Source organism: Pelobates fuscus, chromosome 3 (assembly GCF_036172605.1).
Source record: "Pelobates fuscus isolate aPelFus1 chromosome 3, aPelFus1.pri, whole genome shotgun sequence".
Classification (NCBI taxonomy): Eukaryota; Metazoa; Chordata; class Amphibia; order Anura; family Pelobatidae; genus Pelobates; species Pelobates fuscus.
Genome location: NC_086319.1, coordinates 109,142,985 through 109,163,215, shown reverse-complemented (window position 1 = coordinate 109,163,215; position 20,231 = coordinate 109,142,985).

Sequence of the window (20,231 nt, the reverse complement as noted above, 5' to 3'; positions counted from 1 at the left end):
GAGATAAGGAAATGATCTATGCGTGAATATGTGTTGTGTGGATTCGAGTAGAAGGTATAGTCGCGGTCGGATGGATGTTGCGCTCTCCATATATCTACTAGTGTTTGTGTGGCTAGGAATTGTGCGAAGTATGTGTCATTTCTTGATGGTTGAGATGTAGGCACCCCGCGGGTCGACCTGTCTATGGCCGGGATATGCGTGGCGTTGCAATCTCCACCTATTATCAGTCTCTTGCCTGTGTAGGCTTGTATGTGTGATGCGTAGTGGTTCCAGAACGTGCCATTTGGCACAGAAGGGGCATATACCGAGCTTATGACGTAGGGGGTTGCGCCTAGTTTACCTTCTATCGTGACATATCGGCCTTGCGGGTCTGCGGTGCACCTGATGTCTGTCAGGGGGCAAGTGGTTTTGAGTAGTATCGCTACTCCTTTTGTTTTTGTGGTTGGGGAGTGGGCCATGTAACTCCGATTATAGTATCGATTGGTAAGGGGGAATGATCTTTTGGTTGTGAAGTGCGTTTCCTGTAGGAGTAATATATCTATGTGTTGTCTGTGGGCCCATCGTAGGAGGCCATGTCTTTTAGTGGGTGCGTTAAGACCCCTGGCATTGATGGAGACACATTTCAGTAGGAGGGGCATTATGGCGGCTATATGTCCAATATGGTTCTGCTATTCGCCTGGGCGTGTAGAGTATCTGCGGTCAGTGGCCGGGGCGGTGGTCGCGCCCAGGGGTGGGCCGGGATCCCGTGCCTTGGGTATAGGGTGAGGAGGGAGGTTGAGGGATAGAGGCGAGGGGTGGGTGGGGTGGGGGTAAAAGAGAACTAAAGGTGGGGTTCTCTCTATGAGGGCCCTAGGGAGCCTATCTATTGGTCTTATACGTTGCCAATAGGTGGTGGGGTGGTTCGCCTGACGGCTCCTTAAGGGTCAAAGGTGGTAGTGGATAGAGTGATGGTCTACTTATTAGCACGTAGTTGTGTGTGCCACATGTCGGTGTCTGTGGCATCGCCCCCTCCCCCCCGCCGTCCCCCCATAGGGCGGGGCAGCTGGGGGGGTGGGGAGAGGCCGCGTGTGTGTGTCGCCAAGGAGCGAGTGGTGGGTTTGCGTACTGTACCCAGAGTCAGTCGTCAGTTGAGGGGTGTGGGTCTTTCCCATAGGGCGATGCGTTTCAGTGTGGTCGTCATCTATTGTTGCAGTCATCACAGGTGTGTAGGGTGCCATGGTAGGGGACCACTGGTTAAGCAGTAACGTTCCTGAGCAAGATAAAGTAATAAACATTTGAACATCATCGCTTTATATTAATACAGTTATGGTTATACAAGTGCTAGTACATTCTCTTCGCATTCTTATAACATACCCATTCCTATCAGTATTGTAATTACACCTCATTCCCATCTTGTTTTAGTTGTGTTATCTCTGTATGCTCTCCCACTAGGTGATATAGGTTTAATGGTATACATGTTGCGGAGGAGCAGGGACTGAGCTGCTTTTATGCTATAGACTGCTAGCTATCCAAATACTATATAATCTATGGTATCTCTTGCGTGCATGGTATTAGGCCACTTGGTCTGTCCTGGTTGCATCGGTATAGCTAAATATCTATGTTTCTGTTGTGATTAGATCGGTTCTCTGGTGTCCCTGAGTATTGTCTTTTCCATAGCGGAATCTATGTATGGTAGCTGTACTCAGGTGCTGTTATGTGGATGTTGTGGTGCGTCCATTGCACCTTGTTCATTCTAGAGGTAGTGTGTATCCAGATATCATGATTATTTGATCAGAATTTTTCTAGTTTACTCAATTTATAGTAGGACTGTGGTTTTTGTTTGTCTTTTTTTATTTTTATTTTTTGTGTGTGAGGGTGTGCATATCAGGGACTATTAGTATGTGGCTGGGAGTCATACTGCATGTTTCGTTTGTCTTATTACCATATCTATGCTGCCTGCCCTGGATAGCCTCCTAGAGGCAGCGTGCCTCTTTCATGCTAATTAAGACAGAAAAGGTGGTAGCGGTTGGCGCATTGTGTAGAATACACCGCCCATGGCGACCTCAATTACCACATACCTTATGGATTGGCATAGAAGCATATAGATTGGTACCGTATGTACATTTTAGCAATGATAAGGCGAATAGTGATTCTAGGCCATGTCCTAATAAGGTTGCCTGTAGTTAATTTAGCCTGGGAGATATAGTCAATTATACAGTGGAGTAAATAAGCACATTCTGTTCTGATTGCGTTAATGTTGAGATGTTGGTCTCTCAGGTGTGGTGATACCTGGGCCAGGGTATGTGTACCATATTGCTTAGGTGCTTCGTGTCCCCTTTAAACCCATGTATGTTACAGTTATGGCTACTCCTTAAGATTGGATGCTGGTTGGGACAGGCCCATATGGTTGGGGGTGTTGTGAGTGCGTAGGTGGGTGGGAGCGTGTATATGTCTCAGCTATGGGTATACAATTGATTATTGTCATGTCATGCATATGCAAGGAATACTTAAGTGTCCGTAATGAGGGATCATCGTCCGTTTGTCTTGCTGATGGCGGTGGCGTCTGAGGCTGTCGGTATGTCGTCTCTGGGTGAACTTCAGCGTGTCAAGCGTTGGAGTCTCTGGGTGTGGGAGCAAACATAGTCTGTGGCAATGTGTTGAGCGGGGTCTTCATGTCAGTCGGCGGTGTTCAGTTCTGAGCGCTGGGGTTCAGGTTATCAGGAGGTAGACGGCGTTGGTGGTGAATATCTCTTTCCCTTCGGGTGGGTGGTGTCTGGGCTAGGTCGGATCCCTCTCCATGGTTGGTCTCAGGGTGAGGGAGGCCCAGTCGTTCTGCGAAGTTGGCCGCATCTGCGATGTCGTGCAGGGTGTACGTGTGGTTATTCCGGCGTACCGTGAGTTTAAAGGGATGCCCCCAGGCATACCGGATTCGTCGTCGCGTTAGTTCTAGGGTGAGTGGTTTTAATTCTCTTCGTTTTCGCAGAGTACTGGGGGCCAGATCTTGGAAAAACATCACCGGGTGGCCTTCAATTTGGAGGGGGTTGTCTCTGGCCGCTCTCATTATGGCCTCTTTTATGTGGAAGTAGTGAAGCCTGACTATCACATCCCGCGGTCGGGCCATGCCTGGTGTAGGGGCTCGCAGGGCTCTGTGGGCACGATCCAGAAGGAGCTCGGCCGGAGGTGCCTCTGGGAGCAGGCTGCAAAACGTTTCCCTGATAGTAGATGCGAGGGATTCCATGTCGATCGTCTCGGGTATGCCTCTAATTCTTATATTATTTCGGCGTGACCTATTATTGAGGTCTTCCTGGGCATCCTCGAGTTGCTTCATTTGTTCCCTTAGATCTTTTATGGCCTGATCTTGCGTATCTGCCCTGGTGGTGGTGGCGGCCATTTTATCTTCCAGGGAGCTTGTTCGTTGCACGAGGTCGGTGAGGCCTGCTCTTATGGGCGCCAGGTGTTTCGAGAATTCTGCGGCCATATTAGCCTTGATATCGTGCAGTAATCCACGGAGGTCTTCTCTTGTGATAGGGTTAGTGTTTTGGTGGTGGCTGATATCGCTTGCCGTCGAGTCGGAGTCATACTCCTTTGGGTCTCCGGCCTTTTGTTCCTCCTCCGGCCTGCGGGTTTTGAATATCGGGGCCACGGCCGACCCCTGCTTGGATTTACGTCCGCCGCCCATACTGTCAGGTACACCGTCGATAGCAGGTTTAGGGGTGAGTTTTCTGAGTGGCTTTGGCTGCAAATTGCTGCTAATATTCGCTTTTGTAGGACCAGGCTGTGCGGAGCTCTAGCAAGACGCCGCCATCTACACCGGAAGTCAAGCGCCGCCCCCGGGAAGGCGAATTTTAAAACCAACAGGGACTCTTTCTGGCCACAAAAGTGATGGAAAAGTTGTTTCAAGGGGACTAACACCTGGACTGTGGCATGCCGGAGGGGGATCCATGGCAAAACTCCCATGGAAAATTGCACAGTTGATGCAGAGTCTGCTTTTAATCCATAAAGGGCAGAAATCACCTAACATTGACACCTGTCCTCAAAGCCCCTGATACACACTGACACAGAGCAGAATAGAGACTGTTCCCCGTCCTCAGAGACCATGATACACACTGACACAGAGCAGAATAGAGACTGTTACCCCTACATAGGGTCACTTGGCAGATATGGCGGGGTCGTGGGAGGGGGAGGATGACTTTCACCTCTTCCCCTGTTACATTCCCATTGCGCTGTGACATCACCCTTATACGCTGTGTAAAGCATACTATTTAATTTGATCAGCATGGCCACTTGAGTTTTTATAGTTTTCACGCTGCTTGTAGTTTATATATGGTTCACAAAAATCAAACAAACGATAAAGTAAACATGTAAGGATTCAGAATATTCTTTCAAACCCTTACACATTGTGTGTACGTATTTTTTGTCTTAAGTTTGTGGCTTTAAAGAGGTTTACGTTGTTTCTATGATGTGCAATGTTTGTTAAATTTTTCCTGGAATTGTAATTTTTGAATCTGAATAAAGATAGTCAAATCCCTGATACACACTGACACAGAGCAGAATAGGGACTGTTCCCCCTACATAGGGTCACTTGGCAGATATGGATTGACACCTGTCCTCAAAACCCCTGATACACACTGACACAGAGCAGAATAGGGACTGTTCCCCCTACATAGGGTCACTTGGCAGATATGGATTGACACCTGTCCTCAAAACCCCTGATACACACTGACACAGAGCAGAATAGAGACTGTTCCCTGTCCACAGAGACCATGATACACACTGACACAGAGCAGAATAGAGACTGTTCACCGTCCACAGAGACCATGATACACACTGACACAGAGCAGAATAGAGACTGTTCCCCGTCCACAGAGACCATGATACACACTGACACAGAGCAGAATAGGGACTGTTCCCCCTACATAGGGTCACTTGGCAGGTATGGATTGACACCTGTCCTCAAAGCCCCTGATACACACTGACACAGAGCAGAATAGAGACTGTTCCCTGTCCACAGAGTCCATGATACACACTGACACAGAGCAGAATAGAGACTGTTCCCCGTCCACAGAGACCATGATACACACTGACACAGAGCAGAATAGAGACTGTTCCCTGTCCACAGAGTCCATGATACACACTGACACAGAGCAGAATAGAGACTGTTCCTCGTCCACAGAGACCATGATACACACTGACACAGAGCAGAATAGAGACTGTTCACCGTCCACAGAGACCATGATACACACTGACACAGAGCAGAATAGAGACTGTTCCCCGTCCACAGAGACCATGATACACACTGACACAGAGCAGAATAGAGACTGTTCCCCGTCCACAGAGACCATGATACACACTGACACAGAGCAGAATAGGGACTGTTACCCCTACATAGGGTCACTTGGCAGGTATGGATTGACACCTGTCCTCAAAGCCCATGATACACACTGGGGGGAGCTACTGTCCTCCCCAACCCCTGCGCGGTGGGTGGGGGCCATAAATCACAATGGGGGGACCTACTGTCCTCCCCCCCTCGGCCCCCACCCCTGCGCGGTGGGTGGGGGCCATAAATCACAATGGGGGGGCCTACTTTCCTCCCCCTGGCCCCCATGCCTGCGCGGTGGGTGGGGGGCATAAATCACAATGGGACGGACCTACTGATAGGAGTGGAGTATTGTTCATATCAGTTTAATACCTTCCGCATCTCCTATCAGTGGACGTGTATATTTTCTTTGTAAAAGCACGCTATAGAGACACCAGATATGATTGGCAATGTGCACTTGAACAGTTCTGCAGAGCACACACTGTAGGCCTGACACACCCGCTTGAAGACAAGTAACTGCTATTCAATCTATAACAGTGAAAAAAAATTTTGGTTTTAAAAGCACGCTATAGAGACACCAGATATGATTGGCAATGTGCACTGGAACAGTTCTGGAGAGCACACGCTGAAGGAAGGACTGACAGAGCCGCTTGAAGGACACTGACTGGCTGCTATTAGCTTACACTAGAAACCTTTTTTCTTTGTAAAAGCACGCTATAGAGACACGAGATATGATTGGCAACTGTCAAAGCACGCTGGCACAGGTCTGCAGAGCACACGCTGAAGTAGGCCTGACACCCAGACGCTTGCAGACAACTAACTGCTCTTCTATTACAGTGAAAAAAAATTATTTATTTTAAATGTAAAGCTTAACCTATTGTAAAAACAGATATGAGTGGTGGCACTGACTGTGCAAATGGGCAAGGCATCCAACCTGACACAGAAGCTGGCAGGCAGGCAACTGCTCTTCTATTACAGTGAAAAAAAATATTTATTTTAAATGTAAAGCTTAACCTATTGTTAAAACAGATATGAGTGGTGGCACTGACTGTGCAAATGGGCAAGGCATCCAACCTGACACAGAAGCTGGCAGGCAGGCAACTGCTCTTCTATTACAGTGAAAAAAAATTATTTCTTTTAAATGTAAAGCTTAACCTATTGTTAAAACAGATATGAGTGGTGGCACTGACTGTGCAAATGGGCAAGGCATCCAACCTGACACAGAAGCTGGCAGGCAGGCAACTGCTCTTCTATTACAGTGAATTTTTTTTATTTATTTTAAATGTAAAGCTTAACCTATTGTAAAAACAGATATGAGTGGTGGCACTGGGCAAGTAGGCACAGTATCCAATGTGAACCTCACACAGAAGCTGGCAGGCAGGCACCTGCAATTACATTACACAGGAAAAAAAAAAAAAAGCAGCCTGATGTTCTAGCCCTAAAAAGGGCTTTTTGGGGTGCTGTCCTTACAGCAGAGATCAGATGAGTCCTTCAGGATTGTAGTGGACACTGAATACCCTAGCCTAGCTATCAATGTCCCTATCTAATCAGCAGCAGCTAAACTTTCCCTCCTCTCACTAAGCATGCAGCTTCAGAATGAATCGAAAATGGATGCTGGGAGGGAGGTTGGATGGTGTGGAAGGGAGGGAGTGCTGCTGATTGGCTGGAATGTGTCTGCTGACCGAGAGGCACAGGGTCAAAGTTTGCCCAATGATGACGAATAGGGGGCGGATCGAACTGCGCATGTGTCCGCCCACCGCGGCGAACGCGAACACGCTAAGTTCGCCGGGAACTGTTCGCCGGCGGACAGTTCGGTACATCACTACTTCCCAATTATCTCCCGAGCAGAGGAAAGGAAACTGTGATGCATGCTGGGAATATTGGGGGGGATGTATGTCTGAAATGTCCCCCTGTTATTTCAGTCTTCCATTTGGTCCCCTAGGGGAGTGTCCACCAAGTGGGAGACCTGCATAAATACGGGCAGGTAGCCCACAGTAAACTCAGTTCATGTTTTACCCTCATAATGGAGCTTGGTCTCGTTATTGGGGGGGATTTTATTACCAGCGACTAGAGACTGCTTGTGGGGATTATATGCCGCTTAGGTCCTATTGCCGTTTGGCTGTAAGTGGCGGTTCGTGTGACTGAAGCTCAAGAAGGTAGAAAGCCTTACCGGTACCGTTCGAGAGTTTGGAGGATTCCCTAACTCGCGGTTCGCATGGTTATACTGTATACGCTACCGACTACAGTATTGTACCGGGGAATATCCACTAAACTGCGGTTTGGGCATTTATTACAGGAGGTACCGTAACATGGACTTTTATAGTCAGGTATGTAGTAGCCTACCCATTAAAAATGTCTAAATGCAAATCAACCAAAAACAAAGACAATAACCTTCCTCGGGGGCGGGGCCTAACCGCAGAGCAGTGAGGACGCTAGCCTTAACAGCTCCTGGCCAGGAAGCGAGAAAAATCTATATTTTGTCTACAAAACGGCAGAAAACTGAAACTAGACGGCCACCAAGCCACTGATGACATCAAGGGGAACAAAATGATACCTTACAACAGTCATTACAAGCGATGCACACCCGAAGTGTCTATGAGGCCTACAAGAGTGGCGAGCGCGGGAAAGGCAGTAACTCTCCTCTCGCCAAGACAAGAAGCGATTGTAACCCTGAGCCCGTGTCCCCCCCCCTCTGGACCGGTGGGGGATATCCCGGTCTACCCACAAGCACTCCCCGAGCACAACAGAGAGACCCCAGCCTCGACACAAGGCCTGGAACTGCTAACCCGAGAAACTCCCAAAATGGCGGATGCTTCCATCACCTCCGACCCACAAGACGCATGGCTCGAAACGGAGCACCGGCTGAATCTAATTTTCACCGCCTTTTGTGCGCGATGGGAGGCCCGCATAAAACCACCAGCACCCGCACCCGTTGACATACCACGGGCTCCGACACAGGTGACCAAACGGAGGGAAGCAGAAACCCCTCCTCCCCTTAACCACACGTCTACAGGTAGCCAGCACAAGCAAGGAGTCTTCAGGGGGTCATGCCGCTGGAGCCCGGTGGAAAGCAGAGGCAGATCAAAGCCAGCCCGGTGGAAAGGTCGGAGGAAGCGCACAGCACCACAACGGCGCAGGCGACGACCCAAGACACAATCAACCCACGGCCCACAGGATACAGGGAGACATATCCCCAAGCAGGGATGCCAATCCCGAGTTCTCACCACCCAGCGATTCAGACGACAGCGGGTAGGAGAAGCCAGAGAGCCTGCACAGACTGTGGGGAGCGGATTGTCTTTGCACAAAGCCACTCTGGGGGACGATGGAATTCCAGCAGCCGGCGTGGGCTAAGTGACTATCGAGACTTTTAAGCTAACTGCCCTACTCTTTTCTCACTAAGGACTCTTAACTGCAGCTGAACTCAGTTCGCATTCATTATTTTCATTTGTCATTTACTGATTTGCTTTTCCCTAATCCTGTCTCAACACTGTAGTCTTTTACAGTATAGGCAGGGCCAGCCTGTAATGGGTTCACTGATCATTTGTCTTATTATTGCATTGCTCGATATTTGCTATTGGTAATTTGCCACCTTAGCCTAAGCTAACAGTTATCCAGCTGCCACATCCTGAATACTCACCTCGGCTAATCACACACAAGTTGTCAGTTAGTTTAACCTGTAATAATATAGTTGATTATTGTCTACTGACAAACGCTTGTTATGCCCTTTTTGCTAAGAGACACTTGTTTTCTTTACCTTTACTTTCACATTGATGTTCTAACCACGTAGTCAAGCTCATCTTTTCCGCAATGTACAGCTAGACTAGGATACAAGCCTAACCTAGTTAACTCATGTACTTACTTGTAACGTCGGGACCTATTAATTTCACTCACTCATGTGCACTGTATAGTTTCCATCACTGTTCTTTCATGTTAAAAAAAAAAAAAAAAAAGTGCTGTACTGCTGACATTTCACAACCAACTTGATCCTAACCTCATTGTATTGAAAATTTCTTGCTTGAAAATGTCACTGTGTACTTGTTTACTAAACCATGCACTATAAAAATAAAGAATAAAAAAATAAATAAAAAAATAACCTTCCTCAATTAGACTATATTTTGGAGTTGGTGTGCCTACGAGCAATAAAACCACTAACAATGTGATCAGTTTAAATTTAAATCAATTACAAAAATTAAGTTGGAAGGTGACAATGAAGGAATAATATATAATGGAGTAATTTATTTTTCACAGCATTCCAGGTAGACCAAAACACAATATGAAACTGAGAACAGTTAGCACTTTCTTTGTAGTGGAAATTTGAACAGATTGTCTGCTCGCTGTTTAGGTGGCATGCCCCTACTGCAGGGAGGGGGGAGCTGGCACAGGTAGGGGCAGCAATATTTTACCTGTGCCAGCCCCCCCATTTATTGCACTAGTGACTGGGCAGCAAAAGCTGTCCAGTCACTTGTAATTTTAAATTTGTTTAGGTATTATTCCCCTACTAATCTCCCTGTTATCAATATGTTATCAGAGTGACCCCCCATATTGATTTATAATTAGTGTGTAATGACAGTGAGCAGCCACTGGCTGCTCGCTGTTTAGTTGGCAATGCCGCGAGTAGGGGCATTCAGGAGGATTTAACCTCCCATTTATTTAAATGGGGGTCATAGTGACCCCCATGGATTTTAATGCAGGGGGGGTAGTAATATTTTTTTACAAGAAGGGAGTGGGTAGAGATGTCGGCTCCCTCCTTGCTTTTTTTTTTGCGCACGCGCAGTGCTGTTTTCGTCCTAATGGATGAAAACGAACACATTTTTAATGATTTTCGGCCGAAAACGAATGGTTTGAAGACGAAATTCGGGATTGACGATTACATTTTTATTTAAAACTAAATCTTTCGTAGAAAACGAAAATTTCATTGGTGCACATGTCTACATATTACAAATAAAGTGGGAAATGAATAACGTCAGATGGGGATGTACCAGATTTCCTACCTTGGTTTAAGCTTCAGTCAAAGATAAAAAAAAACGAGGGATGGCAATTATCTTCTCTCAAACACTAAAGGTGGATATATTGTATCAAACTAAAGATCCAGAGGGCAGATATATAATTGTTAATTGTAAAATAAATGAGATAACATATACTTTAATTAACATATATCTTCCAAATGAATCTCCAGTTTTAACTCAGATTTTTTTTTTGGAAGTGGCAGAAACATTGAAAATAGCAATATGTTTGATAGCAGGAGATTTCAACTGTGTGTTGGATCCAAAAATTGACAAAACTTCTCTAAGATAGAACCGGTAAATGACTTCCAAGATGGCTAAAACATTTAGGAGTAATAGGAACAAATATGATTATTTTGATCTATGGAGAACTTTACATCCTGGGTTCTCTGATTTTACGTTTTTTTCTAGAGTTCATCTGTCATATTCTCGAATCGACATGATCTGGGGTAATTTATAGATGTTACGGACCGTTTCAGCATAAAAGGGGAAAAATCCGTTTAGGCGATAATCCCCTTTTCCCAAACAAGGCACAGCTACTATAAAAGCACCAAAACTCACGAATTCGGATATAAATGAATGCACCAAACTCCCGAACTGCATACAAGGGAATAAGGTAGCACTCCAGCTGGAACCTCACGAATAGCTGCTAGCAGATGAATAGGGAAAAGCAGACATCAGCTTACACTCCTTAGCAATCAATCTCCAACAGCATACAGTGAATCCCCCCAAGAACGAGACAAGGCTCCGTGTTGAAGGTCAAGCAGTGGTCTGTTTATTCAGGGCTACCTGCCCCTGTATTTATGCAGGTCTCCCACCTGGTGGACACTCCCCTAGGGGACCAGATGGAAGACTGAAACAGCAGACAGACATGTATCATTTTCGTACACACAGCCACAATACTTTCCCACAATGCATCCTGGTTTCCTCCTCCCTGCCCTGGAGATAATTAATGAAGTAATTCAATTATCTCCTAAGACAAAGGCCAGACTCCATTATGCACATGGTGACACAGAAACAGACTATCACTTTAAAATACATACAGACACATTTTATACATAAAACACAGACATGTAACATATCCCCAGATAGCTCAGGTCTGGGCGCACATTATTAGGTGAATGGCACCCAGACCACACAAATACATTTTAATTGCCATGGAGCTAAAGTCTTTAATTATACGAACAGGCTCCATGGCAGGCTATCTGGGTTACTACAGTTCACATAAAACATAAACTACCGAATTTCCCTGCATTCACCAAATCCATTCGAATTAGAACCAGGGGCTGGAGGTTCAGCGGTGCCTGCACGTAAAAGTGTCCGATTTTGGTGCATGAAAGCCGGGCAGAAAAGTGTTGGCTGCCCGGGGAGCTCCAGAACAGCGCCACCTAGCGGCTGCTAAGTGTAACAGCGGCCACACAGTTAACAGAAAATTAACCGCAGCTTCAGGGAGGTAAATGGAGGGCACACTCCAGCTTCTGGGTGGCCAATTAACAACGCCGGCCGGCTTCCCACGGCTCTGGGGAGGTTGGTGAACGGCTGTTTGTTCGGTAGATGAAATCTACCGAACTGCTGTGCAGAAAGGGAGAAATAAATCATTCTGCACAGTAAAATTAACCCTTTAGCTGCCGGTCCATAGTCCAGAGGTAGCAGGCGGGCAACCAGGCTCCTCCAATACAATGTGGCGAGATTGGTTTCGTCACATCTCTCCCCCTTTCCAAAAAGACTAACAGGGTACCTGACCTCCTGCCGGTCAGTGCCCTTGTTAGTCCAGCAACCCACCCACAAAGCAAAAAAAACAGTACAGCCCACCCACAATAAATAGTTACTACACCTGGGTAGAGGAGAAGTTTGTCCCGGTCCAGGTGCCTCACCACGGCTGTGTAGGGGACTGGTAGGCTGCCTTGGTGGGTTGCTGAGTGGGCAGAGACCAGCGGTACTCTGTCCTGGTGCCAGCACTACCACCGGAGTAGTCTGGTTGGAGCCTGGTTGCTGGAGACGGACTGTCTCCCCCTTAGTTGCATAGCTCTGCTGCTGAGTGGGGAGACCGGTTGTCTCCCCCTTGGATACACAGCTCTGTCGTGGGGGGGTAGGACCGACCATCCCTACCCCCTGTGTGGTAAGTGCAGAGACCACGGTCCCATCTGCACTGGTGGGGGGTTTACAGTCTCCCCCTGGTACATTAAGCTGCCGCTGGGGAGAGGGGGTAACAAGTTCCTCTCCCGATAGAACACTCTGCACATTAATGATCCGCCGCTGGGGAGAGGTGGTAACAAGCTCCTCTCCCATACATATTCCTAGTCTTTGCGGAGGGAGACCGACTGTCTCTCCTCCCAATACAGAGTCCTGCCGCTGGGGAAAGGAGACAGGGCTCTCTATTCCCTGCTGGATACTCTGCCGCTGGAGAATGGAGACTGGGCCCCCAATTCCCGAAAACTCACGCTGCCGCTGGGGAGGGAGGACGCTGCTCTCCTCTCCCTGTATTCCACATTGCCCTCCTGGCATATCACTCTGCTGCTGGGGGGCAGGAACAACTACCTCTGCCCCCTGTAACTCAGCCTGCCGCTGGGGAGGGAGGCCACTGCTCTCCTCTCCCTGCACTTCACATTGCCCTCCTGGCATATCACTCTGCTGCTGGGGGGCAGGAACAACTACCTCTGCCCCCTGTAACTCAGCCTGCCGCTGGGGAGGGAGGACGCTGCTCTCCTCTCCCTGCACTTCACATTGCCCTCCTGGCATATCACTCTGCTGCTGGGGGGCAGGAACAACAACCTCTGCCCCCTGTAACTCAGCCTGCCACTGGGGAGGGAGGCCACTGCTCTCCTCTCCCTGCACTTCACATTGCCCTCCTGGCATATCACTCTGCTGCTGGGGGGCAGGAACAACTACCTCTGCCCCCTGTAACTCAGCCTGCCGCTGGGGAATGGAGACTGGGCTCCCAATTCCCTGCAGGCTCGGTGGAGAGACCTCGGTCCCATCTCCACTGGCCACCTGGGGTTCTTCCCAGTAAAATTGTACAATATCTTCCCAGCTGAAGGGGTCTGGATCTGGGTCTGCGCTTCCCTGTTGAGCCTTCTCACTGGAGTGGAACAGATTTTGGTAGTCCTGTTCCAGCTCCATCTCTAGGGTTACTAGGTGGACCAGGTCTTGCTCAATTTCATGAGTGTCGTCCCAGTCATACCTGCTCTCCCTCCACTCAAAGAGATCACTGAACCGGGCTTGTGTGGGGCTCCCAAATTCAGGCTCTGCAAAAGTCTCCCATAACAAGCCAGGACCATCAAACTCCTCTCCCTCTGGCTTGTCATGCTCGGCTGTCCAGGGCAGGTGCCGTGCAACATACCACCAAAGCGCCTGGTAGGCATCCTCCAGCCACATCTCCTGCCATACCCGGAGCTCCAATTCTTTTACCCATTCCTCCCTGGGCTGCTCTCCCAGGAAGGGCATCCGCAGGGCTAGTCGCTCCTGCAAACGCTGATCTTCCTTGGGAAGTCTCTCACCTCGTTGGTATTCCACAATGTCCAGTGCCTGGTACCAGATGCCTTTCCTTAACGCCTCCCGGTCATCCATGTCACCCTCATCGTACTCCACTGCTGGTTCCATGCTGTTGCTTTTAGGGTCGCTGTACTGGGACATGCGTTGCCCTCAAATTGTAAAAATCCAAAGCAATGGTGTTCTGTAGCTGTCCTTCTGGCTGTAGGAACGATCCCGCCGCTTGCCACCAATTGTTACGGACCGTTTCAGCATAAAAGGGGAAAAATCCGTTTAGGCGATAATCCCCTTTTCCCAAACAAGGCACAGCTACTATAAAAGCACCAAAACTCACGAATTCGGATATAAATGAATGCACCAAACTCCCGAACTGCATACAAGGGAATAAGGTAGCACTCCAGCTGGAACCTCACGAATAGCTGCTAGCAGATGAATAGGGAAAAGCAGACATCAGCTTACACTCCTTAGCAATCAATCTCCAACAGCATACAGTGAATCCCCCCAAGAACGAGACAAGGCTCCGTGTTGAAGGTCAAGCAGTGGTCTGTTTATTCAGGGCTACCTGCCCCTGTATTTATGCAGGTCTCCCACCTGGTGGACACTCCCCTAGGGGACCAGATGGAAGACTGAAACAGCAGACAGACATGTATCATTTTCGTACACACAGCCACAATACTTTCCCACAATGCATCCTGGTTTCCTCCTCCCTGCCCTGGAGATAATTAATGAAGTAATTCAATTATCTCCTAAGACAAAGGCCAGACTCCATTATGCACATGGTGACACAGAAACAGACTATCACTTTAAAATACATACAGACACATTTTATACATAAAACACAGACATGTAACATATCCCCAGATAGCTCAGGTCTGGGCGCACATTATTAGGTGAATGGCACCCAGACCACACAAATACATTTTAATTGCCATGGAGCTAAAGTCTTTAATTATACGAACAGGCTCCATGGCAGGCTATCTGGGTTACTACAGTTCACATAAAACATAAACTACCGAATTTCCCTGCATTCACCAAATCCATTCGAATTAGAACCAGGGGCTGGAGGTTCAGCGGTGCCTGCACGTAAAAGTGTCCGATTTTGGTGCATGAAAGCCGGGCAGAAAAGTGTTGGCTGCCCGGGGAGCTCCAGAACAGCGCCACCTAGCGGCCGCTAAGTGTAACAGCGGCCACACAGTTAACAGGCAATTAACCGCAGCTTCAGGGAGGTAAATGGAGGGCACACTCCAGCTTCTGGGTGGCCAATTAACAACGCCGGCCGGCTTCCCACGGCTCTGGGGAGGTTGGTGAACGGCTGTTTGTTCGGTAGATGAAATCTACCGAACTGCTGTGCAGAAAGGGAGAAATAAATCATTCTGCACAGTAAAATTAACCCTTTAGCTGCCGGTCCATAGTCCAGAGGTAGCAGGCGGGCAACCAGGCTCCTCCAATACAATGTGGCGAGATTGGTTTCGTCACATCAGACATGTGCATTTCGTTTCAGGCCGAATATGAATACGGCCAAATTTCGGGCAATTCAGACATTCGGGTACTTCCGAATCTCCGAATTGCCGAAGTGCCAAATTACCAAGGTCCTGAAGTTCCAAAATTACAGAATTTCCAAAGTGTCGAAGTGCCGAATTTCTGAAGTGCTAAAGTGCTAAAGTGCCGAAGTGCCGAATTGCCGAATTTCCGAAGCACAGTATTGCCTAAGTACTAATATACTTACCCAGTGGCAGAAGAAGAATGTTACACTATACAATTTTAAATAAAAAGTATACAAACATAGCCAGGATTCAGCTGTAAGCATTTGCAACACTTACAACAATCAAGTAACACACATTCATATAAAATGTAAGTTACTTGGCCAGTCAATGTAATGACAGGAATGAATAAGTCGATTCCCACGGTATTAGGGAGCTATCTACTAAAAGGCTGAAAGACCTGAATTGGTCTTTCAGCCAAATTTACTAATACTAAGTAAAGATTACTTAGTATTATTAAATTATGCCCCTACTCGCAATACCGCGAGTAGGGGCATGTCTATTAAACATGTCCCCCCTCCCCCTCCTAACCTGAAGGGGGGACCTATTTCCCCCCCCGGCCCGACCCCTGAACGGTGCGTGGGGGACCTATTGTCCTCCCCCTGGCCCCCACCCATGAGTGTTGGGTGGGGGCCCTAAAGGAAAGTAATGCGGGGGACCTATTGTCCTCCTCCACGGGCCCCACCCCTGAGTGGCAGGTGGGGGCCCTAAATCAGAATAAGGGGGAACAAATGTCCTCCCCCTGGCCCCCACCCCTGAGCGGTGGGTGGCGGCCCTAAATTAGAATGAGGGGGGAGGACCTAATGTCCTCCCCCTGGCCCCCACCCCTGAGTGGTGGGTGGGGGCCCTAAATACTAATTGGGGGTACCTAATGTCCTTCCCCTGGCCCCCACCCCTGAGCGGTGGGTGGGGGCCCTAAATTAGAATGAGGGGGATGACCTAATGTTACCTTCTCTAATGTGCCTGGGTACACTCCTCTAGCCTCTCACCTGGTAGAAACCCCAGGCCAACTCCCCATGCACCAGACCCCATACCGCATCCCTGCAGTGGTGCGTGAGAATATGCGCAAGGAGATCGATGAGATGCTCCAACTGGGGGTGATTGAACCTGGCTTCTCCAGTAGTCCTCGTACCAAAGCGGGACAGTATCAGACGCTTATCCTATGCCCAGGATAGATTAACTGCTAGACCGGATGGCCAGAGGCCAATACCTCACTACTATTGATCTGTGTAAGGGGTATTGGCAGATTCCATTGGCTCCAGCCTTTGTCACCCCATTCGGCCTGTACCACTTTAAAGTCATGCCGTTTGGGATGAAAAACGCTCCGGCTACCTTCCAGCGGATGGTGGACCGACTCCTAGATGGGTTCCAGGACTACACCTGTGCATACCGGCAGGAGCACTTGGCCCATATAGGAGCGGTTCTAGACAGGATTAGGGAGGCCGGTCTGACATTGAAACCGGCTAAATGCACTATGGGAATGGCCGAGGTACAATACCTGGGACATCGAGTGGGCTGTGGAAAACAGAAACCAGAACAGCCAAAGTAGAGACCATAGCCCAATGGCCCACTCCTAGGACTAAGACTCAGGTGCTCGCATTTCTCGGGACAGCGGGATACTATATGAAGTTTGTCCCCAATTATAGCGCCCTGGCCAAACCCCTTACTGACCTGACCCGTAAGAACCTGGACCCCAGAGTTTGAGCAGGCATTCCAACATCTGAAAAATGCACTTATCAATGCCCCTGTCTTGGCAGCTCCCAATCCAACTAAACGTTTTCTTGTTCACACAGACAATTCTATGTTTGGATTGGGGGCAGTGCTGAGCCAAGTCGGGGGCCGAAGGCAGAGAACATCCCGTGGCTTACATCAGTCGCAAGTTGTTACCCAGAGAAGTAAGCTAGGCCGCCAACGAGAAGGAATGCCTGGCTGTGGTGTGGGCCCTAAAGAAGTTGCAGCCGTATTTGTATGGACAAATTGCTCACTTGCTTTTCTTTGCTCACGGATCACAACCCGTTAGTATGGCTGAACCGGGTGGCTAGGGACAATGCCAGGCTGCTGCGCTGGAGTTTGGCTTTGCAGCCCTTTGACTTTAACATTCAGTATCGCCCGGGCAAACACAATGGAAACGCTGACGGGTTGTCTAGACAAACAGACTTGGAAAAATGATCCGTGAGCACCCCGGACATCCCCAAGCTGATCCGTGCTGGATCAGACTGTGTATGCCGGCTTGTGGGCAAGGGGGAGCAGTGTAGCGGATGGCATTGGGCTGTCCTAAAAATTGCGTTTATTCCTATGTGTTCGGTTGAATTTTGACATGTGTATGTGAAGTGTATGCAGCATTCGCCTGATTGTTCGGTAAAATCACTCCAGTTATTATGCAAGTGAAACTACTGAACAATCAGTAAGTGTGCCTCCAATTACCGTTCGCAACAATGCCGCAAACGGTTAATTGGCAATTCGTGTAGTGTGTTCTTTGTTCTCTGGGTGGCCGCCATTCGGGAGACGAGCACGTGGCGGCGGCCATTTTAAACTCCCGAACAGCAGTGTTTTGCCGTCGAGTGTCTGGAACCCAAATCGGACACTCGGTTAGGCAAACACTGCTGAGACCTCCACACTGCCGCCAATTCGTGTAAAATAGGGGAATTTACCCGAATTCTCCCCAGCTCTCATAACCTAAGCCATTCGTGTGTTTCATTCCCTTTTCTGTGACCGACCGCAGGGCCAAAATACATGGAACCCTTTTCGGCTGTTAACTCCAGCGCTGTTGGTCTTTTTAGTACTTCCATGAATTTCCGAACCCCTGGTCCGATCTCTGTGATTTTTGGATATGTGTCTCACCCAGATCAGGGCTACCAGGGGATGTAATATTTAAAGGGGTACCCCTATGTTTAGGGGTACATCTAGAAACCCAGGGAATTTGTGTCCTGTATAATGGGATTATGTGTCACACTAAGGGGAGGGGATGTGTGGGTGGCAACTCGTGTATGATTGGTGTATTGTGTAATTACTGTAAATCCCTCCCTTGCATGGGAGAATTCTTTAAAAACCGGTTGTGTGATTAAAAGTTCAGTTCTGCTCCTGATGCTGTGTGTCGTCCAGTCATTGGGATTGATGTTGGGATATTGTTGGATTGTTTTGCCTGCTGGAATTATTACCTTATGGATTTTTAATCTTTGTTCCTGAGCCTCACTGGGATCAGTGGAGATAACCTGTAGAATATCAGCTCTCCGCTACAGAGTGTCCACCAGGTGGGAGACCTGCATAAACACGAGGCAGGTAGCCCACATTAAATCAGATCTCTGCTTAACCCTCAATACAGAGCTTGGTCTCGTACTTGGGGATATTGGATTCGTATGGTGTACTTGTTCGGCTGTTTGATACATGAAGGATTTTCGTATGGTTCCTGTTCGGCTGATTGGAGCTTTCGTAAGCTGTCTCTCCATTCGTAAGGTGAACGTCCTCAGCGGTATTAACCCCTTTTATACCTGGGCATACCGTAACAACTGGTGGCAAGTGACGGGATGGTTCTCACAGCCCAGGAGGTCAGGTACACAAGAACATAGACAGATGGAAGTACAGTACGAAAGACTGAAACGCTCTACCCTTAAAGATCTGCTGGAAAGCCTGGGCTGACCGTCCAGTAACCGCAAGAAAAGGGATATCATCACAGAGCTAGTCGAGATGGATGGAGCTGAAGGAACCAAAAGAGCCAATATAGCTGAAAGGCCCAGCATATTAAACAGAACCCCCGAAGAAGAAAGCTTTGACCGGGTGGTTAAACTCAGGCTGGCACATTATGGTCCTATAAAATAGAAAGGTGAACAGTGCTAAAGATCAGAAAATGTACATACGTTTAGTAGAAATACTGGCTACTAAACGTATGTACATTTTCTGATCTTTAGCGCTGTTCACCTTTCTATTTTATCTGTCCATTTATCACAAGGTAGAGGGAACACCTTGTTGGTGAACTGCTGCTCACCCTTGAGAAGAGAGCGCTTATTACTCTTTTACATTATACAAGAGGAGAGAGAGGAGGCTGTCTCTAGATAGTGTGTAAGAAAATCATTAAAAAAATATGGTTTAATTCAGAAATGCTAAAGACACACACAATGACTGACGAAGTTGCTAGTCACTACTGTCTCAGTAATGGATACCTGAGGCAGACACGGTGGCTGCAACTAGACGAACTACGTGAAGGTGGGTACAAATGGGAAGACAATAAACAAAACGTAAATGGACAGAGACAGGGCAAGAACCACACTAAAATAGTAAATAGGTCCCCACAGCAGGAAAGGTACAGTGCATACGATATTATTGCCCTATTCTGGTTAACTGGCAAGATCTTAAAGTATGGGTGCAAGGTAACTAAAATCTCAGACGAAAATCACAGTATGGCTACAATGTGCCAGAAATGCCCCTTATCTCAGGAAGAATAGGGGAAATCGTTAGTCAATTCCGGGTAGTGGGTGGGAACTTAATCGTGGGTTGGTGCCCTATACAGCATATAAAATTTTTTAACTTGTATCCTCACAGGGAAAGTAATGCTTGTAATATACTCCGGCGTCCCTATATTAGTGGAGGATATAGTAGTAGGTCAGCATCCTAGTATAAATCTAGTGAAGTACATATAACGAAGAATTGTGTCTGTATAAAAGTATCCAACCTAGGTGCTAGTGGTTACAGTATAATCTGTACTAATATCCTGATCTGTGCCTTCAAGGGCACATAGCTTCTGGTAAGGCTATGGTAGTACTAGATATCCTGTGCCTACATAAGCACCTAAATAATGGTCGGAGTAAATGTAGCAGAGAAATCCTATGTCTGTATAAAAGTATCCAACCTGGGTGCTAGTGGTTCCAGTATAATCTGCACTAATATCCTAATCTGTGCCTTCAAGGG